Source organism: Gouania willdenowi, chromosome 19 (genome assembly GCF_900634775.1).
Source record: "Gouania willdenowi chromosome 19, fGouWil2.1, whole genome shotgun sequence".
In the NCBI taxonomy this organism is placed as follows: Eukaryota; Metazoa; Chordata; class Actinopteri; order Blenniiformes; family Gobiesocidae; genus Gouania; species Gouania willdenowi.
The window spans coordinates 6,830,967-6,848,550 of NC_041062.1; the positions used below are offsets into that span (position 1 = coordinate 6,830,967).

General features: G+C 37.1%; 1 protein-coding gene across 4 annotated transcripts in view; it reads left to right on the forward strand.

The window, feature by feature from the left end:
* ctbp2l (C-terminal binding protein 2, like) overlaps nt 1-17,584 on the forward strand; it is a 144,295-nt gene that overhangs the window by 32,408 nt on the left and 94,303 nt on the right. Inside the window, exon 2 of one of the 4 annotated variants that reach the window (XM_028476131.1) lies at nt 15,004-15,049. The exons of the other annotated variants lie outside the window; for them this stretch is intronic. The gene's annotated coding sequence lies outside the window, so the exon portion shown is untranslated. The remainder of the gene's footprint in view (nt 1-15,003; nt 15,050-17,584) is intronic. 4 annotated transcript variants of the gene reach the window in all.

Below are 17,584 nucleotides of genomic sequence, written 5' to 3' on the forward strand. Positions count from 1 at the left end.
TGGATTCAAACAGTTTCTTAGCCGTATGACCTGAACCAGGTGATGCAGAGGTCGTCCACCTGAGTTCTTGTTGTGACTGTGTTTTGTTGTTGTGCATGGACGCTGAGGAGGTTTTTTCCTAGTTTTACACTGTGCTTCAATAGAGAACTCAGTTTAAGACCTGCCTTTTCCCCCCACTTTTCATCTAAATACGGGGCACTGCCCGTGTGGAGACCCGCAGTTCTCCCCCCCTTGTCCTCCCATGTTATATGTGATTGTCTTTTCATGTTTCTTGGACGGGAAGAAACTGAAATGAAATTTTGTTGCTCTGTAACATGTGCAGTGACAAATAAAGATTGACTGATTGAAAATTCATATCGCAATATTTTGTCTCAAAATGACAATGTTCAATATAAATGTCAGTATTTTTAATTCGGTCAAATCTGACCAGAAAGACAATTCTGGGTTAAATTTGCTGATGCAAAATGCCACACAGGCGCATTTATTAATAAACAGCTGCACAATATGAACATTTTTTTTTGGCTTTATCTTCTATAAGGGACAGCACGTGTGAGTGAGTTAGGATGCATTTAGCAATAATCAAACTCATTTTTTCATGCTGTTTTGAGAAGTAGTAAATGCAGCGACTCCTAAAGGCAGTATTTCTTTGTACAAAATAAGCCAGAAAATGAAAATATATCAATATAGGCGATATTGTAATTTTCTATATTGCCAAAATAGAAATCTTGATACATCTTAAGTCTCGATATGTTGCCCAGCCCTAATTCTAATTACTTGACACAAGATTTTGAACAAAATTACGCTCAAAATTTGACATATTTGTCCATTTGCTAAACTTGTTAGACATATTGTTAACTGTTTTCTGGAGAAATAGGGCTTGTAAATACATGATATTGTCCCAAAACATGCATGTGAGGTGTTTCCGTGTCATATTGGTTCCTAATTTCAAATAAATAATCATAAAAAACTGTTCAGATTTCTTTTTTACATTTTCTGTTAATTTTCTGTCTATAAACCTGTGCAGCCATTAAATAAATAAGCATTTAAATTGCATTGAAAAGTCCTTTGCAGAACTACACCCATGTATCCTTAGCGCTACCATTCTGCCTTGAAGGAAAACATCACAATCCTATTTTTTGCTCCTACTTTTTCTGACATTTTATTCAGATTAGTTCATCTCCCAGAGCTCTAATTCACTGGGAGGAGGATTGCGTTAGCGGCATCTGGCTGTATATTAATAAAAACTCTCTTCTGTTTATCCACTCACTGTTAGGTTACAGACACAGTATGAATTGCCTGCTAATTGCCTTGTGTTAACTTGTTAATTACATACACTAAGTTATTTGTCATTATCATTAGAGTCATTAATTCACTTGTCAAATTCGTGACAACACGACATTTGTTCCGTTAATGACAAATGAAAGGGTTTCCTCATTTGGGGATCATTCATTCATTAATTAAAACAATCTGTAATTATCCGTCATTGTTCTTGGACCTTTATTGGAAGCTTGTGATCTTTTTAAATCAATCCTCATTATTTAATGCCTGCAAGAAGAAGCAAGAAAGCAAGTGACCTTGTTGATGCTTTCTTTTTTTGGTCCATATTACCAGCGTGTGTGTGTGTGTGTGTGTGTGTGTGTTGCCTGAAGGAATGATGTGTTTCCTGACTGGACATCTGCTCCGTTGTCAGCCATTATCAAGAAAACAGTCAAGATGGTGGTGGACAGATGAGGTTGACGGAGCTCCCAAGTTAGAAAGCTGAGGTACAAGTGGGCGGAGACACGATGTGGTCTTAACCCCCGAGGGTTGCTTCTTTCTTCACGTGTCAGGCGTGTTCTCAGTCATTGCTAACACATGTTTTATTGCTTTATCTTTCAAATGTGTCACAGTTAATAGACTAAACCAGAGATGGGCAAGTTTTATCACAAAAATGTGACTTGTCAGATCCGAGGGCCAAGTATGAACATTCGTCTGTTAGAATAATGACCAATTGGAACATTAATACTAGAAGAAAAACTAAGGGTTTGTGTGTTTTTTGTTGTTGTTTTATTGTTATTTTTCTAATCATCTTATATGTTTTTTTGGAGTCGTTTTGTGTATTTTTGTTGTTGTTTTATGTGTTTTTCCTATTTTTGTTATCTTGTGTGTTTTCTGAGTATTTTTGTTGTCATTTTGTATTTCTTTATTTGTTTTTGCTTTTATGTTGTGTGCAGTTCTGGGAGTCAATTTGGGTATTTTGTTGTGGTTTTGTAAAGTTTTCTGTTATTCTGTGTACTTTTGTTGTCGTTTTGTAAATGGTAAATGGTAAATGGACTTGATTTGATATAGCGCTTTATCCCCACACTGAAACAGTCTCAAAGCGCTTTACATATCAGCTCATTCACCCAATCACTCTCACATTCACACACCAGTGGGACAGGACTGCCATGCAAGGCGCTAGTTTTGTATGCTTTAGTCTCATTTTGTGTGGTTTTGGAGTCAATTTTGTGTTGTAGGAGTCATTTTTGTGTATTTCTGTTGTTGTTTTAGGCTTTTTTTCTGTTATTTTTGTTATCTTGCGTGTTTTCATTTCTTTATTTGTTTGCGTTTTTGTTGTCGTGTTGTGTTTAGTTTTGAGAGCCAATTTGTATATTTCTGTTGTCATTTGTGTTTTAGGAGTCATTTTATCTATTTTGTATAGTTCTCTGTCATCTTGTGTGCTTTTGTTGTCGTTTTGTCTGCTTTTTTTCTCATGTTGTGTGGTTTTGGAGTAAATTTGTGTTGTAGGAGCCATTTTGTGTATTTTTGTTGTTGTTTTTCATGTTTTTTCTGTTATTTTTGTTATCTTGTGTGTTTTATCAGTATCTTTGTTATTTGTTTGTGTTTTTGTTGTTGAGTTGTGTGCCATTTTGGGAGTCATTTTGTGTGTTTCTATTGTAATTTGTGTTTCTATATGTAGTATAGTTATATAGTATAGTCATTCTGTGTACTTTTTGTTGTGGTTTTTGGATGCTTTTCTCTCAAGTTGTGTGGTTTTGGAGTCAATTTGTGTTGTATGCGTTATTTTTGTGTATTTCTGATGTTTTCTATACTTTTTTTCAGTTATTTTTCTGTATTTTTGTGGTCAGCATCTGAGTTTTTGGCTTAATTTGTCATTTTCTGTGTCTTTTTAAGTCATTTTGTGCGTTTACTTTTGTGCGTTTACCCAGGACCATTCACACAGAATTCTGTTTTTCAGCATTAATTTTTTGCATTACGCTCATTGTTGTGTACCGTAGCGTATTATGTCACATTAGCACAGAGGAAGTGGCACAGTCTCAGTTAGCAGACCCCATGAAGAGCCCCCCCCCTCCCCTCCCTGTGTTGCTGAGCACTGCCCTATCACTCAAGGCAATTGAACGTCTCCGAGGGGACCTCTGCGAGCCCCGTGCAATATTTATAACCATCCGTCATCCCTAGACTCTTGCTCTATGGGTGAATAACAGCGGCATGATAAGTTCTGTGTTAAAAAGTTCCTCTTCAGTCGCCATTAGACGGGATTTATGAAAACGACTTCCCCCCCGGAAGCACCGTGGAAGAACCCCCCGCTGAGCTCCATCCTCCAATAAGTCACGGATTAAAATTCTCACTGCAGTTTACTTTGCCATTTCTAATGTATTTTATCAGTATGTTTGAATGCGTGGAAGAGCAGTGTACTGTAGTGCAAAATCTCAGAGTAAGAGCCCCTCATATCCTTGATTTATACCGTATATTTTTAATGACTTCAATATTTATGATTCTAGCCTGAAGATACGAAGCTAAGAATGGAAGTGAAAGACTGAGATGCAGGTTACAATGTCTGTGGTGACTACAAAAATACCCCAAATGACCCCAAAAACACATAAGATGATTAGAGAAAGTATAGAAAACATCAAAAAAAAACTCAAAAATGTTGAAGCTGAAGATGTTTTTTTTTTTTTGTCATTGATTGGTGTTTATTTTTAGTTTTATCGTCACGTGTTAAAACCTATAATCTACATAGGACACATCATGATTTAGTAGAAATACCAAAATATGAGATGTGTATGTATCTATGAATGAATGTATGAATGAACGTAAAGCATCATCGAGGCAACATATAAGTCAAGTAATTCTCCTTTTTTTTGTATTGATCTAATATTCACTCTGGTCTTTATTAAGGATCTACTAATGTATGCACGCTGTACTACTGAGCTGGTAAACCTCTGAGTGGCTGATTGCACATCCTGTTTTTTCTCGAGGTCTGTTGAGATGGACTTTATTTCTCCGAGTTGAAGACATTTTGGTTAAACCTCTAAGCGGGTAGTGCACCATGCAGAGCAGTAAATGCACGCTCTTTTATGTTCCTTTCTGGTCAATTTGAAGATGTGTATTTAATTGGTGGAGATTTCTGTGAAAAGTGCCTGTGTGTGTGTGTGTGTGTGATGTGACTGTGTTGAAAAGAAGAACGCCTGCAGAACGCGCTCATTATCTCCAACCAAAGGCACCATTGATGAAAAAAAAAAAAATTGGCTCTAAAACCATAAACTGATTCCCTAAAAATGATTTTAAATAGAACATTTAAGTGCAAAACTAACTTTGTGACAACTTCATTACTGGAGCTGCTAAAGCTAATATTCTGTGTTGTTCTGACCTTTAGAAATGTTCAGAGGTGTAAAGAATACTGATATTTTCTACTCAAGTAGAAGTACTGTTACTTGATTAAAATTGTACTCTTGTAGAAGAAAAAAAAAAGTAGCTCAATTAAATAGCACTCAAAGTAAAAGTTACTCATTACTTTCACCCCCCCACATTCATTTCTGGTAATAAATCTTGCCACGGTTCCCTTTTACACAGTAAATATCTCATGTATAAACTTAAAAAGGAATCTGGAACACCAAATAATTTAATTCAAAATAAAAAAACAGACATGGGCAACTGTCGGCCCGGGGGCCACATGCGGCTCTCGGTCTAATTTTGTGCGGCCCCCAAAGGTAAATGCACAAAATGATTTAACATAACACATAAAATGACAGAAAAATACCCCAGTATTTAAGGCATAAACTCAGATGACAAACAAACAAATACAGAAAAATGACTGAATAAGTATAGAAAACCTTAAAAATACACAAAAATTAGTCCTACTACAACATAATTTGACATCGAAACCACACAAAGCAAGAGAAAAGCATACAAAAGTACACAGAATGACAGAATACTACACAAAACCACAACAAAATAGATAAAATGACGACTAAAACACAAATTACAACAGAAATAAACAAATAAACTCCTAAAACTGCACACAACACGACAGCAAAAACACAAACAAATGAAAAGGAAATACAAAATGTCAACAAAAATAACAGAAAAACACGTTAAACAACGACAAACATACACAAAATGACTCCAAAACCACACAAAAATGAAAGAAAAGCACACAAAACGACACCAAAACTATATAGAATGACAGAAAACTACAAAACCACAACAAAATAGATAAAATGACTCCTAAAACACAAATGACAACAGAAATACACAAACACACTCCCAAAAGTGCACACAATACAACAACAAAAATATAAAGAAATAACAAAAAAATACAAAATGACAACAAAAAAAGGAGAAACACACAAGATAACAAAAAGAACAGAAAAACACGTAAAACTAAAATTTACAGTATAGCTAAATTTATGAACTCTAAAACTGAGAAAATGACCTCCATTCATTGCTGTTTTGGTGCCGTGCATTACGTTTAATCTGATTAGTCGACTATGATGTGATGCATTTGATTGTTGTTTCTTTTTTTTTGTAGTTTCACTGTTGATCATTTTAAAACAAAAAAAAATAATAATTTACTCAGTAACGGTTGTTTCTAGAATTGTGATGAATTACTTTACTAATTTTAAAATGTACTTAAGTACAAGTAAAATTACTGATTGCTTAAGAAGCATTTTTTCTTGTCATTTTAACGTGCTCACTGCTCCTGATGCTTATTGTATCTGTTTTATTAGCACACACTCCGTCTGAGCATGTGCAGTGAATTAGGTCGGCTGGAGACGAGTGATCCCATTTTTTTCTACCGTCATCATTTACGTCCCTTGTGCTTTAAATTCATTGACAGAAGCAGCGATTGTGCTCTATGGCGCTCCACACCAAGTAAAGGATAATTAGAGACATGGGCATAAGTAGGACCTTGTGCTAGTGCTGCACAAAAGGATGAGATCCATAAGAGATTTACAACACTCTCTGACACAAACCGCTATAGTTTCCATTGGATGAAACTTATAAATGCAAGATGATGTAGGGCACGTGTCCAACTCAAGACCTGGGGGCCAAATCCGGCCCCTAGGGCATCTAATTCAGCCTGTAGGAGAAAGTAAAAATCACAGGAAAAACATGTTTCATTGTGTAAATTAGAAAATAATTCAATTGTAGATATCTCAGCCAGTCCCTCTACACATGGTGCTAGTCTACAAATTCCCCTTGTTTATATATATTTAATCTCAATAACAATAACAATTGTTCATAATATCAAGTAAATGTAAGATTATTTAAGTGCAAGATCACTTAATGCTTGGATAAAATCAGTCTCATATACGTTATGTGTAATTTAATACCTAGAAGTGGAGCACATTAAAGGTGCAGTCTGCAACTCTTATAAAAGTTTATAAAACTTTTTGTCATATTTGCTAAAACTGTCACTATTTAAGGACAGCTTTACATCAAACTAGTAGTTTGTGTGAAAAAATCAGACTCATTGAGCCCCGCCCCCTGCTGCTCCTGCAGCCTTTGGCAGATTGCCAGAATGCACCGCGACCGAGCAAAAACAACCCATCAGAGCCAGGATTGTGTTTGATGGACTGTCTGACAGCTGTTGCTCACAGTCCCCGCCCCTTTCCCGCAGCTAGAGCGCCATCTTTTTTACAGTGTATGGTCTGGAGGGGTAGAATATGGAATTGGTGATTTTTCTGCTTGATTTACATTATGTTTGATTTGTAATTGTTACATTAGAACTCTGTAGTGCATGTGTTGTTCATGTGCGCGCAGCAGCCTCCGTGTGGGCTGCTGCAAGTGACACTGTGTTGTTGCTGCTGCTGCTGATAGATTGGTGTACTGTGTGCACATTGAGAGAGAGAAGCGCTGCAGTAATATGCTTTTAACAGAGCATGTTATATTACTGTGATGTTGCTGTCTGGCTAACGTTAGCTTGTTAGCTCCTCTGAGGGAGGGACTTTGGAAAGTTTGGAGGCAGGGCAAGAGAGCAGTGGGGAGGGAGGGGGAGAGAGGGATCTGAGAGTTGCGAACTGCACCTTTAATGTTGAAATTGCAAAATATGCAAGGCTGCAATGTCTGTACCTTATTGGAAGTGAAAAAGTTGTATCGGGACAACATTCTGAGGTGGCTTTAAACTTTTCACTAGTAGTCACTGTAGCCTGACATTGTTTTAAAATGTAAACATCACACTTTGTGATAGGCTTTACACCGATCGGATCGGCTGATGTTTTGCATTTTATGCAATTAATGTGATCGGCTGTAATGTCTTCATTTGCCAGTCTGATCAATGACGTCATTGTCGTGATGAAACTGTCTGTAGATGCTCTCATTGCGTTGTTTCCTCATCTCATTTACACCGAAGAGTTGTTTGCTTTACATGACACGGCTTTATTTCACTCGTATTTGCGCACAAAGGTGAAAACCTATGAGCGAACGCTGAAAATGTCCAGCTTAAAACAGTTTAAGTTGACGTCAAGAAATAAAACAGTGTCTTGGATCTTCAAATTCTTACGCATCTCAGTTTACGTGAACACAATGTACATTTTTTTCAGTCTTTATGGTAAAAAGAAATGAACAATTCAGAAAATCAGAAATCAGAAACAACTTTATTGACCAAGTAATGTATGTTATACACACGAGGAATTTGACTTGGTGAACTGTGCTCTCTCTAATAGTGTAAACATTAAATAATAACAATCAACTAGGAAAAAAATAAATAAATATAAACATAAATATAAACAGTATTGAGACTAATATGTGCAGAACTAAATAAAATAACAAGATAATAATAATAATAATAATAATAATAATAATAATAATAATAATAATAATAATAATAATAATAATAATAATAATAAAAACATCCATATAGTGTTGGATACACCAACAAACCAAGCATTTCAAAATAACTGTGCTGGTTGATACAGCTGCACTGGGACGCTGTCTGATAAAGTGGCTGAAACCTACAGAAGTGCTAAGGATCTGTTGTTACCACGCTCCTCCATTATAGCCCCACCATGTAATTAATGATGCACGCTGATCTCAAGCCATCCTAGTGTTCTCCTGCTTTTTATGTAAATATCTCTACACCGTAGATGTGTTTGTGCATGGCTGCTGCATGTATGTGAGAAAGCTCGTTTTCTCCTCCGTGCACCTGAGGAATAACGTCTGAATTTGTAATCAGCAATAAGGCTTTGGTCCCAGAATGATGGCAAATTTGTAAGCATGAACCACTTCTCCTAATTTCATTTAGTTTCCCTGTAAACACTTTGAAATGCAGATAGTTACAGCAGCCCAACCCCACCCCCACCCCCTCCCTTAATTCAGCTCTCATCAGGCTCAGGCATCTCCAAAGAAACCAAGGGCAGGAGAGGAGGCTATACTGCAAATCACATTATGGGACATGAAATTAATCCACCCTCCCCAAACATTTGGCCTTCACACAGTTTAACCTTGAAGCTGTTTTTTTTTTTTATACTCCCTTTGCATGAGGGCGTCGTTAAAGCCCTTCTGTCACATCCCAAAGAACAAGGCTGACGTTACAACAAAAGCCTCTGCTCTCTAATTATTCAATAGGATCCTTCACTAGCTGATGATATGTTGTAATTTCATTTCACTTACGTCTGTTTCGTAATGTAATACACAATCGAGCAGAGCCACTTCACGTCCCAAAAGACTGCTTCCTCCTTTAAAGATAATAAAAGCCTTTTGTGCGCGCCTTTGAGAAATCCTTGGCGGATTCCGCGAGAGTTCTGGAGCGCATCAATTAATGTGCAATAAATGAAAATGTAATAAGTTGTGAGGAAATAATTAGGAAATCTAATTACGGTGCTGCTGATTCCTGACGACATCTTACCTTTTTTTTTTTTTTTGTGCTAATACGACTTCGCCCACGGGAGCCAAAGAACGAGCGCTAGGTTACGTTTCAGACAATGTCACTTTCCCTGGACAATGACCCTCGAGTTGTGCAACAATTCCGACATCCAACAACACCAAAACACAAATCTACTTGCATATACTGTACAATCAGTGATTCTCAAACGTTTTTGGCTGAAGTACCCCCTTTCTCTTATTCTTGAAACACTGCTGTACATAAAATAGGGTCGCCAAATTTTACATGTTTGTGGAAAACAGACGAAAAAAACTGAATTGACATTCTGGTTTTGTACATTTCTTTCCCTTCATTTAAAATCAGGTCCTACAAAAACATGGAAATGCCTAATATGCATTTTCTGCGACAATATTACGCATTAACTTGCTATTTTTCACCAGAAAGTGTAACAAATCGATATATGTCCTATTGATCTTGTTCAAAACCTCTTGCTACGTGTAACGGTCTGTCTAGTGCTCGTGCTATCCTGTGATTGAAAATAAGTGTTGTGTTTTTAATGTGTTGTGATGAACAAGCGGTTCAGATTATTACCAGGACATTAAAATCCGTAAGGCACTGGTATAAAAACAGGTTTTGCTGTTGGTGACACGTCGCATGGTTGATGATCGTGCGAAACTTGAGTTGGTGGTAATTAAAGGTTTCACAAATAACATTTTGGAGTCATTTCACACAAAATCCAATAGTATTTTTCCCTTTGAACGGGTGGCATATAATCTATAGTCAGAGATTTTAAAACGGTTAAAAACTGACCATGAACTTTAATAAATATACTGGTACCTTGGTTTTAGGTACATTCAGTGGTCTGTGCCTTCTTCCAGCTAAGGCTACTTTTTCTCTGGTTTCCAGTAAGAGCTTTATTTAATTGTCTTCACGATCACCTCTCCTTTGAGCCAGCCGCTCTCTATTTGAAATGTTTCTCTCCGAGCTGTCAGCAGATACTTTCTTAGGCAGTTGTTTTCAACGCGGTAACACAAGTCTTACTCATGCACTTAAAATGTTAGACGAGTGTTGAAACGATTGTTTGAAGGATGGTTTCAATAAAAGTGTGAGCGGTTACATAGTTGTTGCAGCACATTGCAACAACACCATGTAGCACACATCTACTCTTTACTCAGCATGTGTGTATCGGATAACTTTTATTTATTTACAAAACTTTACTGTTGACTTTACCAACACTGGGAGGGGGTCGCTAGATGCCTCCAAGAAACAGAATATTTTTTGAACAATTTGAGTTATTTTTACCCTTTTTCTCCAACTACACCAAACTTGCCAGATTGTAAGCTATTTTCATCACTTTTTCTTGCCATTTTTTGCTCCTTTTGCAACATTCCTCCCATTTCTGCCACTTCTTCATCATATTTCATCCCCTTTTCATTCCACTTTTAATACATTTTTGGCACTTATAAATCCTTTCCAACACTTTTCCACCTAATGTCACACATGTTGACCCATTATTGTCACTTTTAACCTCTTTTCACAATATTTCATGCTTTTTTTTTTTGCCAATTTAACCACATTCACGATTTATCTTGCACATTATTTGTCAGTTTAAACCAATCGTTCCTACTTTTAAGTCAATATTGACACTTTGAACCCTTGAATACATGACATATCTATCTAGTTACCACATTCTACCACTTTTTCTACTGTAATTTGCAACTTTTAACCAATTTCTGTGGTTTTTAAAATCCCATTTCACCAACTTTTCCACCATTTTTGGTCACTTTTACCCCATTTTATTTCTGATTAAACCCAGGGTTTACATCTTTAAGATGACTATATACTATGGTGCAAATAATAATAAACTTGCTTGAAAACAGTGGATATTATTCAAATAAATAAATAAATAAATGTGGTTATCACAGATTCATAGAACAATGGACCATCATTTTGCTGACTTTATGGATGGACCCCAAAAAGCTCCCCCCTTTATTCCCCCTTATTGGTGGACCTGTTCTTCAGCATTCATGTCTGTGTTCAACCACCTTCAGGTACAGTGGGGGTCTTCAGTCTCTGGGACCGTTTTTTTGGGGGTTTTGGGCTGAAAAGGTTGAGAACCACTATTTTAAAATGTTTGTCAGACATATGAGAAGACATATGAGAGGATGGAGGCTTCTTATCGCTTCCTTTCTACACATAATAAACCCTTCTCTCTCTCTCTACCAGAGTGAGTGAAGGTCTCCACACTCGTGTAATGTCAACATTTGTGCACCATTAGGAGAAGTCAGGCATGCCAAAACTGTGCAAAATGTCCCTCTGTGCACCCCATCGAGGTGAGACAGATGGCAGCCCTCGTTTCTACTCTTGTAAACTGCCTGTGACGGAAGAAAAAAAGGGAAAAAAATGGCATCCATGCAGCTGATCCTGAGCTGTGATATCTGGGGCTTTGCAGACCCTTGTCAAACATTTCACACTCATCGGTGACATGTTTATGATCGGTGATCAAAGCATCACAGTGAAACTAAATGCATTTTTAGTCCTCTGGTAATTACAGCATATTCACGACTTACTGACACCTGCAAATGCTGATACACACGCAATTCCAGCTGAGATTAAAGGTGTAAAAAAAAAATTATTATTGAGAACGTGATATATCGTATTGTTTAGTATCGGGATATACCGTATTGTGACATGCAAATCATGAATCGTATCATATTGTCAGATTTATTTCAATGCACACCCCAAGGTTTTACTTCATTCTTAGTTACATTTATTTGTTCTCGCAAGTAAAAAAAAAAAAAAAAAAAAAAAAAAAAATGAAATAAATTGTATTTCATCCTATTTTGTAATTGCAATGGTGAAATTTGTCATTTTTGATATCATGATGTGTATCGTATTGTTTAGTATCGAGATATATTGTATGATGACGCGCAGATTCATGGCAAAGCACACCCCCTACTGGTCACTTTATTGATGTATGTGGTTACCTTTTATTTAAGAATTTAAGAACTTAACAGAATCACAATCTGTTGTAGAAGCAAAAGTTAAACTATTTTGAAAAATGTAATTTGACAGTTTGATAAGTATGCCACTTGTTTTTTATACTGATTTCAATTACTGTTTGTCAACATGTAGTTGTTCTTGCAAGTTAAAAAAAAGAAAGAAATACAATGTATTTCATACCATTTTATACTTGTAAAGAAATTTGTAATTATTGATATCGCGATGTATATCGTATTGTGATATATCGTATCATCAGACACCCCAAGTTTTAATTTCTTTCTTAGTTACCATTAACTTGTTCTCGAAAGTAAAAGAAAAATTAAATAAATTGTATTTCATACCATTTTGTACTTGTAAAGGTTAAATTTGTAATTATTTATATCGCGATGTATATCGTATTGTGACACACAAATCGTATCGTCAGATTGATGGCGATGTACACCCCTACCTATGATCCAGGTTCTGGTTCAGCTCCATTGAAAATCTATCACATCCTTCCATCAGATCATCCATCACACTGTTAAAGAAGGTGACCTGGAGTTGTTTTCCTATTCGGTCATTAATCATCGCCACAGCAGAAAGCACCGTGCTTTTTTTTTTTTTTTTTTCACTTTGTTTCTCGTAGCAACTCTCTTGGCAGAGTCCATTACTGAGTAAACAGGCAGTGAAAAGGCAAAGGAATGAATGAAGATGCCCGGCGCACTAAACCCCCCAGGGGTGAGATCAAATGGCAGAACCCAGTGATGATGATGAGGGATGTTTATGGCTGACACTCTATGAAGAAGAAGCTCTTCTCTCTTCCCCTGCTGGCTCATAATGAACATCTACCTCTCGCCAATTGGTCGTTCGGAAGCTTTTTTTTTTTTCTCCTTCGCCGAATTACTGGTGATTTTCATCCAAACGTGGCTCTAATTGGTCTCAGCAGTGAACAGAAGCAGCATCTGAAACAAACTATAGGTTATTTTTGGATAAAACCAAACAAGGTGATGGATTACTACTACCAGGGTTGGGGTCAATGCCATTTTTCAATTACAATTACGTCATCAATTATCCATTACGATTACGGTGACATTTTTTCCAGTTAAAATAATTTTGCCCCTGAAATAAATTACAATTGTTCTCAATTACTAAAGTTCAAATTCAATTTCAGCCTTTAATAAATAATCCCTTAAAATGTAATCTGTCATGATAACTGGCCATGTCTTAAACCAGATATAAAATACACTAAACAAATATTATCTATCATCTAATAGGTTTTTTATCTCTCAGTTACATTGCTAGGCTTCCTTATCCATGAAAATATTGGACTCAGAGGTGAAAGTAATGGATTACAAGTACTCACATTACTGTAATTGAGTTGCTTTTTTGGGTGTTTGTACTTTTTTTTTTTGCTAAATCTGTCATTTTACTTGTACTTAAGTACTTTTTAAAAGAAGTAAAATTATTTGTTACATTTCTACAACCAACCGTTACTGAGTAAATTATTATTTTTTGTTTTAAAAACTACAAAAAATGAATTGACCTGAGAATTGTGTTTATTTTGAATTGAATTCATTGGTGTTATTTTATTTAAAAAAAGAATTATGCATTTCGACGAACTTTTTTCTTAAAGGTCTCATGCCATACTATTTTTCACCCATGTCCATTTATTCGAAGAACCCTAAAAACATATTATTTGAGGTTTATTTTCCCAAACTCGCCTGTTTTCCAGAGTTTTAGCCTCTGAAAAGTCACTTTCTGACCAACTCCACTCAAACAGGCTGATTTGCAGCCTACTTATGCATATTCATGAGTGGGCGTGTCTACAGACAGGACACTGACTTCCTCCTCCCCGCACGGTGACGTAGGGCCAGAAGCCGTGGGGGCGGGGCCTTCACCGGTACATACGTAGACTGTAGAAAATACATACACAGCACTGCGCGAAGGACGCTGACATGCTCACCTTCGTGGGCGTGTCTGTTTACATGTCAATCACAGCAGAGAGCTTCCTGGAGGCGTGGCTTCTCCAGCTCAGTGCCGTGTCAAATTTGTCATCAAAGTGGGAACGTGACATCAAATTTTTTTGGGCATGTGTATGAAGCCCAAATAGCGCTTTTATCATGTTTAAAGCACAGAAAAGTTGATTATGCGTAACATGGGCCCTTTAAAGATGCCTTTGTGGAAAATAAATTAAGTTCCAATTGTTTATACATGAGATGTTTACTGTATGCATGGGAACCATGGCAAGATTTATTACAAAAATATACGTGAAGGGTGAAAGTAACTAGAAACTTTTATTTAATTGACCTACTTTTTGCTCGTACTTGAGTATTTTATATATGACTTTCTTGTACTTGAGTGCAAATTCAACCAAGTACCAGTACTTCTACTTGAGTAGGAAACACAGTATATCAGTACTCTTTCTTTACACCTCTGATTGGTATTGATATCTTTAGTCTGAGCATTTTTGTGTCATTTTATCCCTCAATTTTATTTATTTTTAAATGTTAAAATGATCCTCAAGAGAACTAACAGGTAAACTTGACATGAAACATATTTTAATAATTAACGACATATGTGTACGCCATAGAACTCTAACACAGTTCCACAGTTTTGCCTTTAATTAAATTGTAAATTAGTTTTTATAAAATGTCTATTCCAATTTCAATTACAAAGTCAATTATCTGAACTACCATTTAAATTATAATTAGGCCATACTTGTTATTAATTGGCAAATACATGATTACATTTATAATTGACCCCATCCCTGCTGCTATCTTATGGTTCCATTAACCACATCGATCTGGATAAATCTCACCCATCATTCCCACTGTTCTTTTGTGTGTTAATGAAAGCCAGTGGATGTCCTTGGAAGACGATGATGTTTTTATAAATTTTCCAGCCTGAACTCTTCTTCTCTTCTTCTGTGTACACAGTAACGCCTCCTCCAGATGTCCCCCGCCACGGGACGCTGAGGCACATGTGAGAGGCTCACACTCATTCTCACATCACCTCTAGGGTTGGTTGGTGGTGGCCAGTCACTTTAAAGATGACCTGTTACAAAATAACCGCCCAGACCCCGAGAGCGAGCGAGCGGGCGAGTGTTGTTTCTGTGACACAGAGGGCAGAGAAAAAGTAAAAACATCTCAGAAAGGAGAATGTTTTGGTGAATCTCAGACAATGATGTACCATCTGCACTCGACAGGGTGTGTGAGTGACACCGGACCACCGCTGTGAGGAACTATTGCGTTGTTGTTAAATGGCTGTTGACTCCATGGCAGCCATATTAAAGACTCAGAACTTGTGCTTGATGCGAGGGAACAACAGGGACAGAGACGAACCATAGGCCGTAGGGTATTACTATTCAGTACTAAAAATGATTAGTTGACTCACAAAAACTGCACTCGTGAAGAAAAGAACCCCAAACTTAATTTTCCGCAAAGCCAACTTTTACGGTTTTCTTCTTTTTTGCTCTATTATTAGTATTATTTCCAAAATGTGTATCCCTCCAGCATGTCCAAATGTAATTAGATTTTTAATCTGCTCTTAGATGCGTGTCTGTTGTTGGCTGAGCAGTCTGTATCCACTCTAGCTGCGGCTGGAGCCGTGTTGACTCATTGATGCTGCGTGCCTTTTGTGCACACTGAGCCAGTGGCAGACAGTTCATGAAATGCCACTGAAGACTACACTCTAAGAAAAGAAAGGTTGATTTTACTTAACTATGTTATGTCAACCGGTTCCACGCAACTGCATTGTTTAAAATGCAAAGGTAATACACTATTACAGTGAACAACAGTAAATCCTACATAAGTGAATCTGTGCATCATTCGTTCATTAGTTTTTCATTATGTAACAAAAACATGAAAAACGTAAAAAAAAAAACACTGTTTCTAAAACCAAGATGAAAAAAACGGAAAACGCCTTGTTTTTCAAATTCAAGCTCTTTTTCTTTGGTACAGAAAACGAAAAACGGAAAACGAACACCTTTATTCGTTTTCTCCATTACCGATTTGCCAAAGTACGTGACCCGGAAGTGAAGCGTTACACATTCCGAGACGTCTTTAGCTCTGCAACACTTAGGAGTCTCTAAATTCTCTGAAAGGTCCATGAGGAGGTTCTGTGGCCAACACCAGGTAAAGCGAAAAGGACACGTTTCGGATGCACAGTTGGAAGAAGCGATCTTGTCATGCCGAACTGCCGTTAGCATAGCCGTTAGCGTCGGTTGAGAGTACACTTCCGGGTCACATGGTTCAGTATAGAGGGTTTTCACGGTGCGTCATCAACCCTAAGTCGACATTTTGGAGATAAATAGCAGGATTTCGAACAGTACGCAGACGGGCAAATCCCGAATTTGGAGAGGAATTGGTGAATAAGAATTGATTAGCTCCTCTTGCCTCTATATCAATATTGGATTGAGACACCCCTAGTATACAGTATATGATATATAAATGATAAAATACGTGAGTATATCGGTCCATGCAGGATCTTTACTTAAATTTTCCTAATTTCGTGGAATAATTTGAAGAAAATTTGCCAGATTTTGGAGAAAGTTTGAGTTCTTTCAACAATTTCAGATTAAAAATGACTCCAGTCATGTGATACAAGAACTGGAAAACTGAGCTCTGCAAATATTGTGGATTTTAATTGAATGTTTGTATTTGGAGGGGCTGAGATATCTACAACTGAATTAGTTGGTAAAGTTTCATGGTTTTCTATCATTTTTACTTTCTCGAGCGGGAAAAATTTGATGCTCTAAATTCTAAAGGGTCTGATTTGGCTTCTGGGCCTTGAGTTTGACACACGTGTGTTTTTTTAATGGTCTGTTTTTTTCAAGTCTTGTGCTTTGAGATTGTTTTCTCTTCAGGAAACTGTTGTTAAAATGTGTTTCGGCACCCCACCCTATTGGCATTTTAAGCCAATATAGTTACACAGGTGGTAAAACGGGTTTGATTGAGGACGTGGCGTGTTCAGGCAGTGTCTGGTTGACAAGATAAGAGATATTTCATGTTATTAAAGGAAGCAGTCATGGATGGGTCCAGGAAACTGTACCCGTAGTTCTTCTCACTGTGTTTGCACAAGAAAAAAAAAATAAAATAAAAGTGCTGAACAACAATCTTTAAAAATATGAAGTTTGGTCCCTGTCAGATGCGTGGCTCAGTCCCTCCTGCAGTAAATGTACTAACCCTCATAAATATTCATACACGCTGTTGTGTTTCGATGACAAAGTTCGCCAGGTCCTGATTTTGTATTTTATTTTGGAGGCTGTCGACGCGCTTGATGGAGCCTGACATTTTGGAAAGGTCTGTGAGGAGGATTTTGTTTGTGACGGCTTCAAATTACTCGGGCACAGAGGGGAAGTGCAGAAAAAAAACAGGGATCGAGGAGAGGAATAGCTGTTGTTTATTTAAATGTCACTCTGAGGATGTGAATGTGTAAGACCTTGTTTATTTTTTCAGACTATTACATGGCCATGGAAAAAGAATCTTCTTCCATCTTTTATCGGGCGTTTGTCCACCG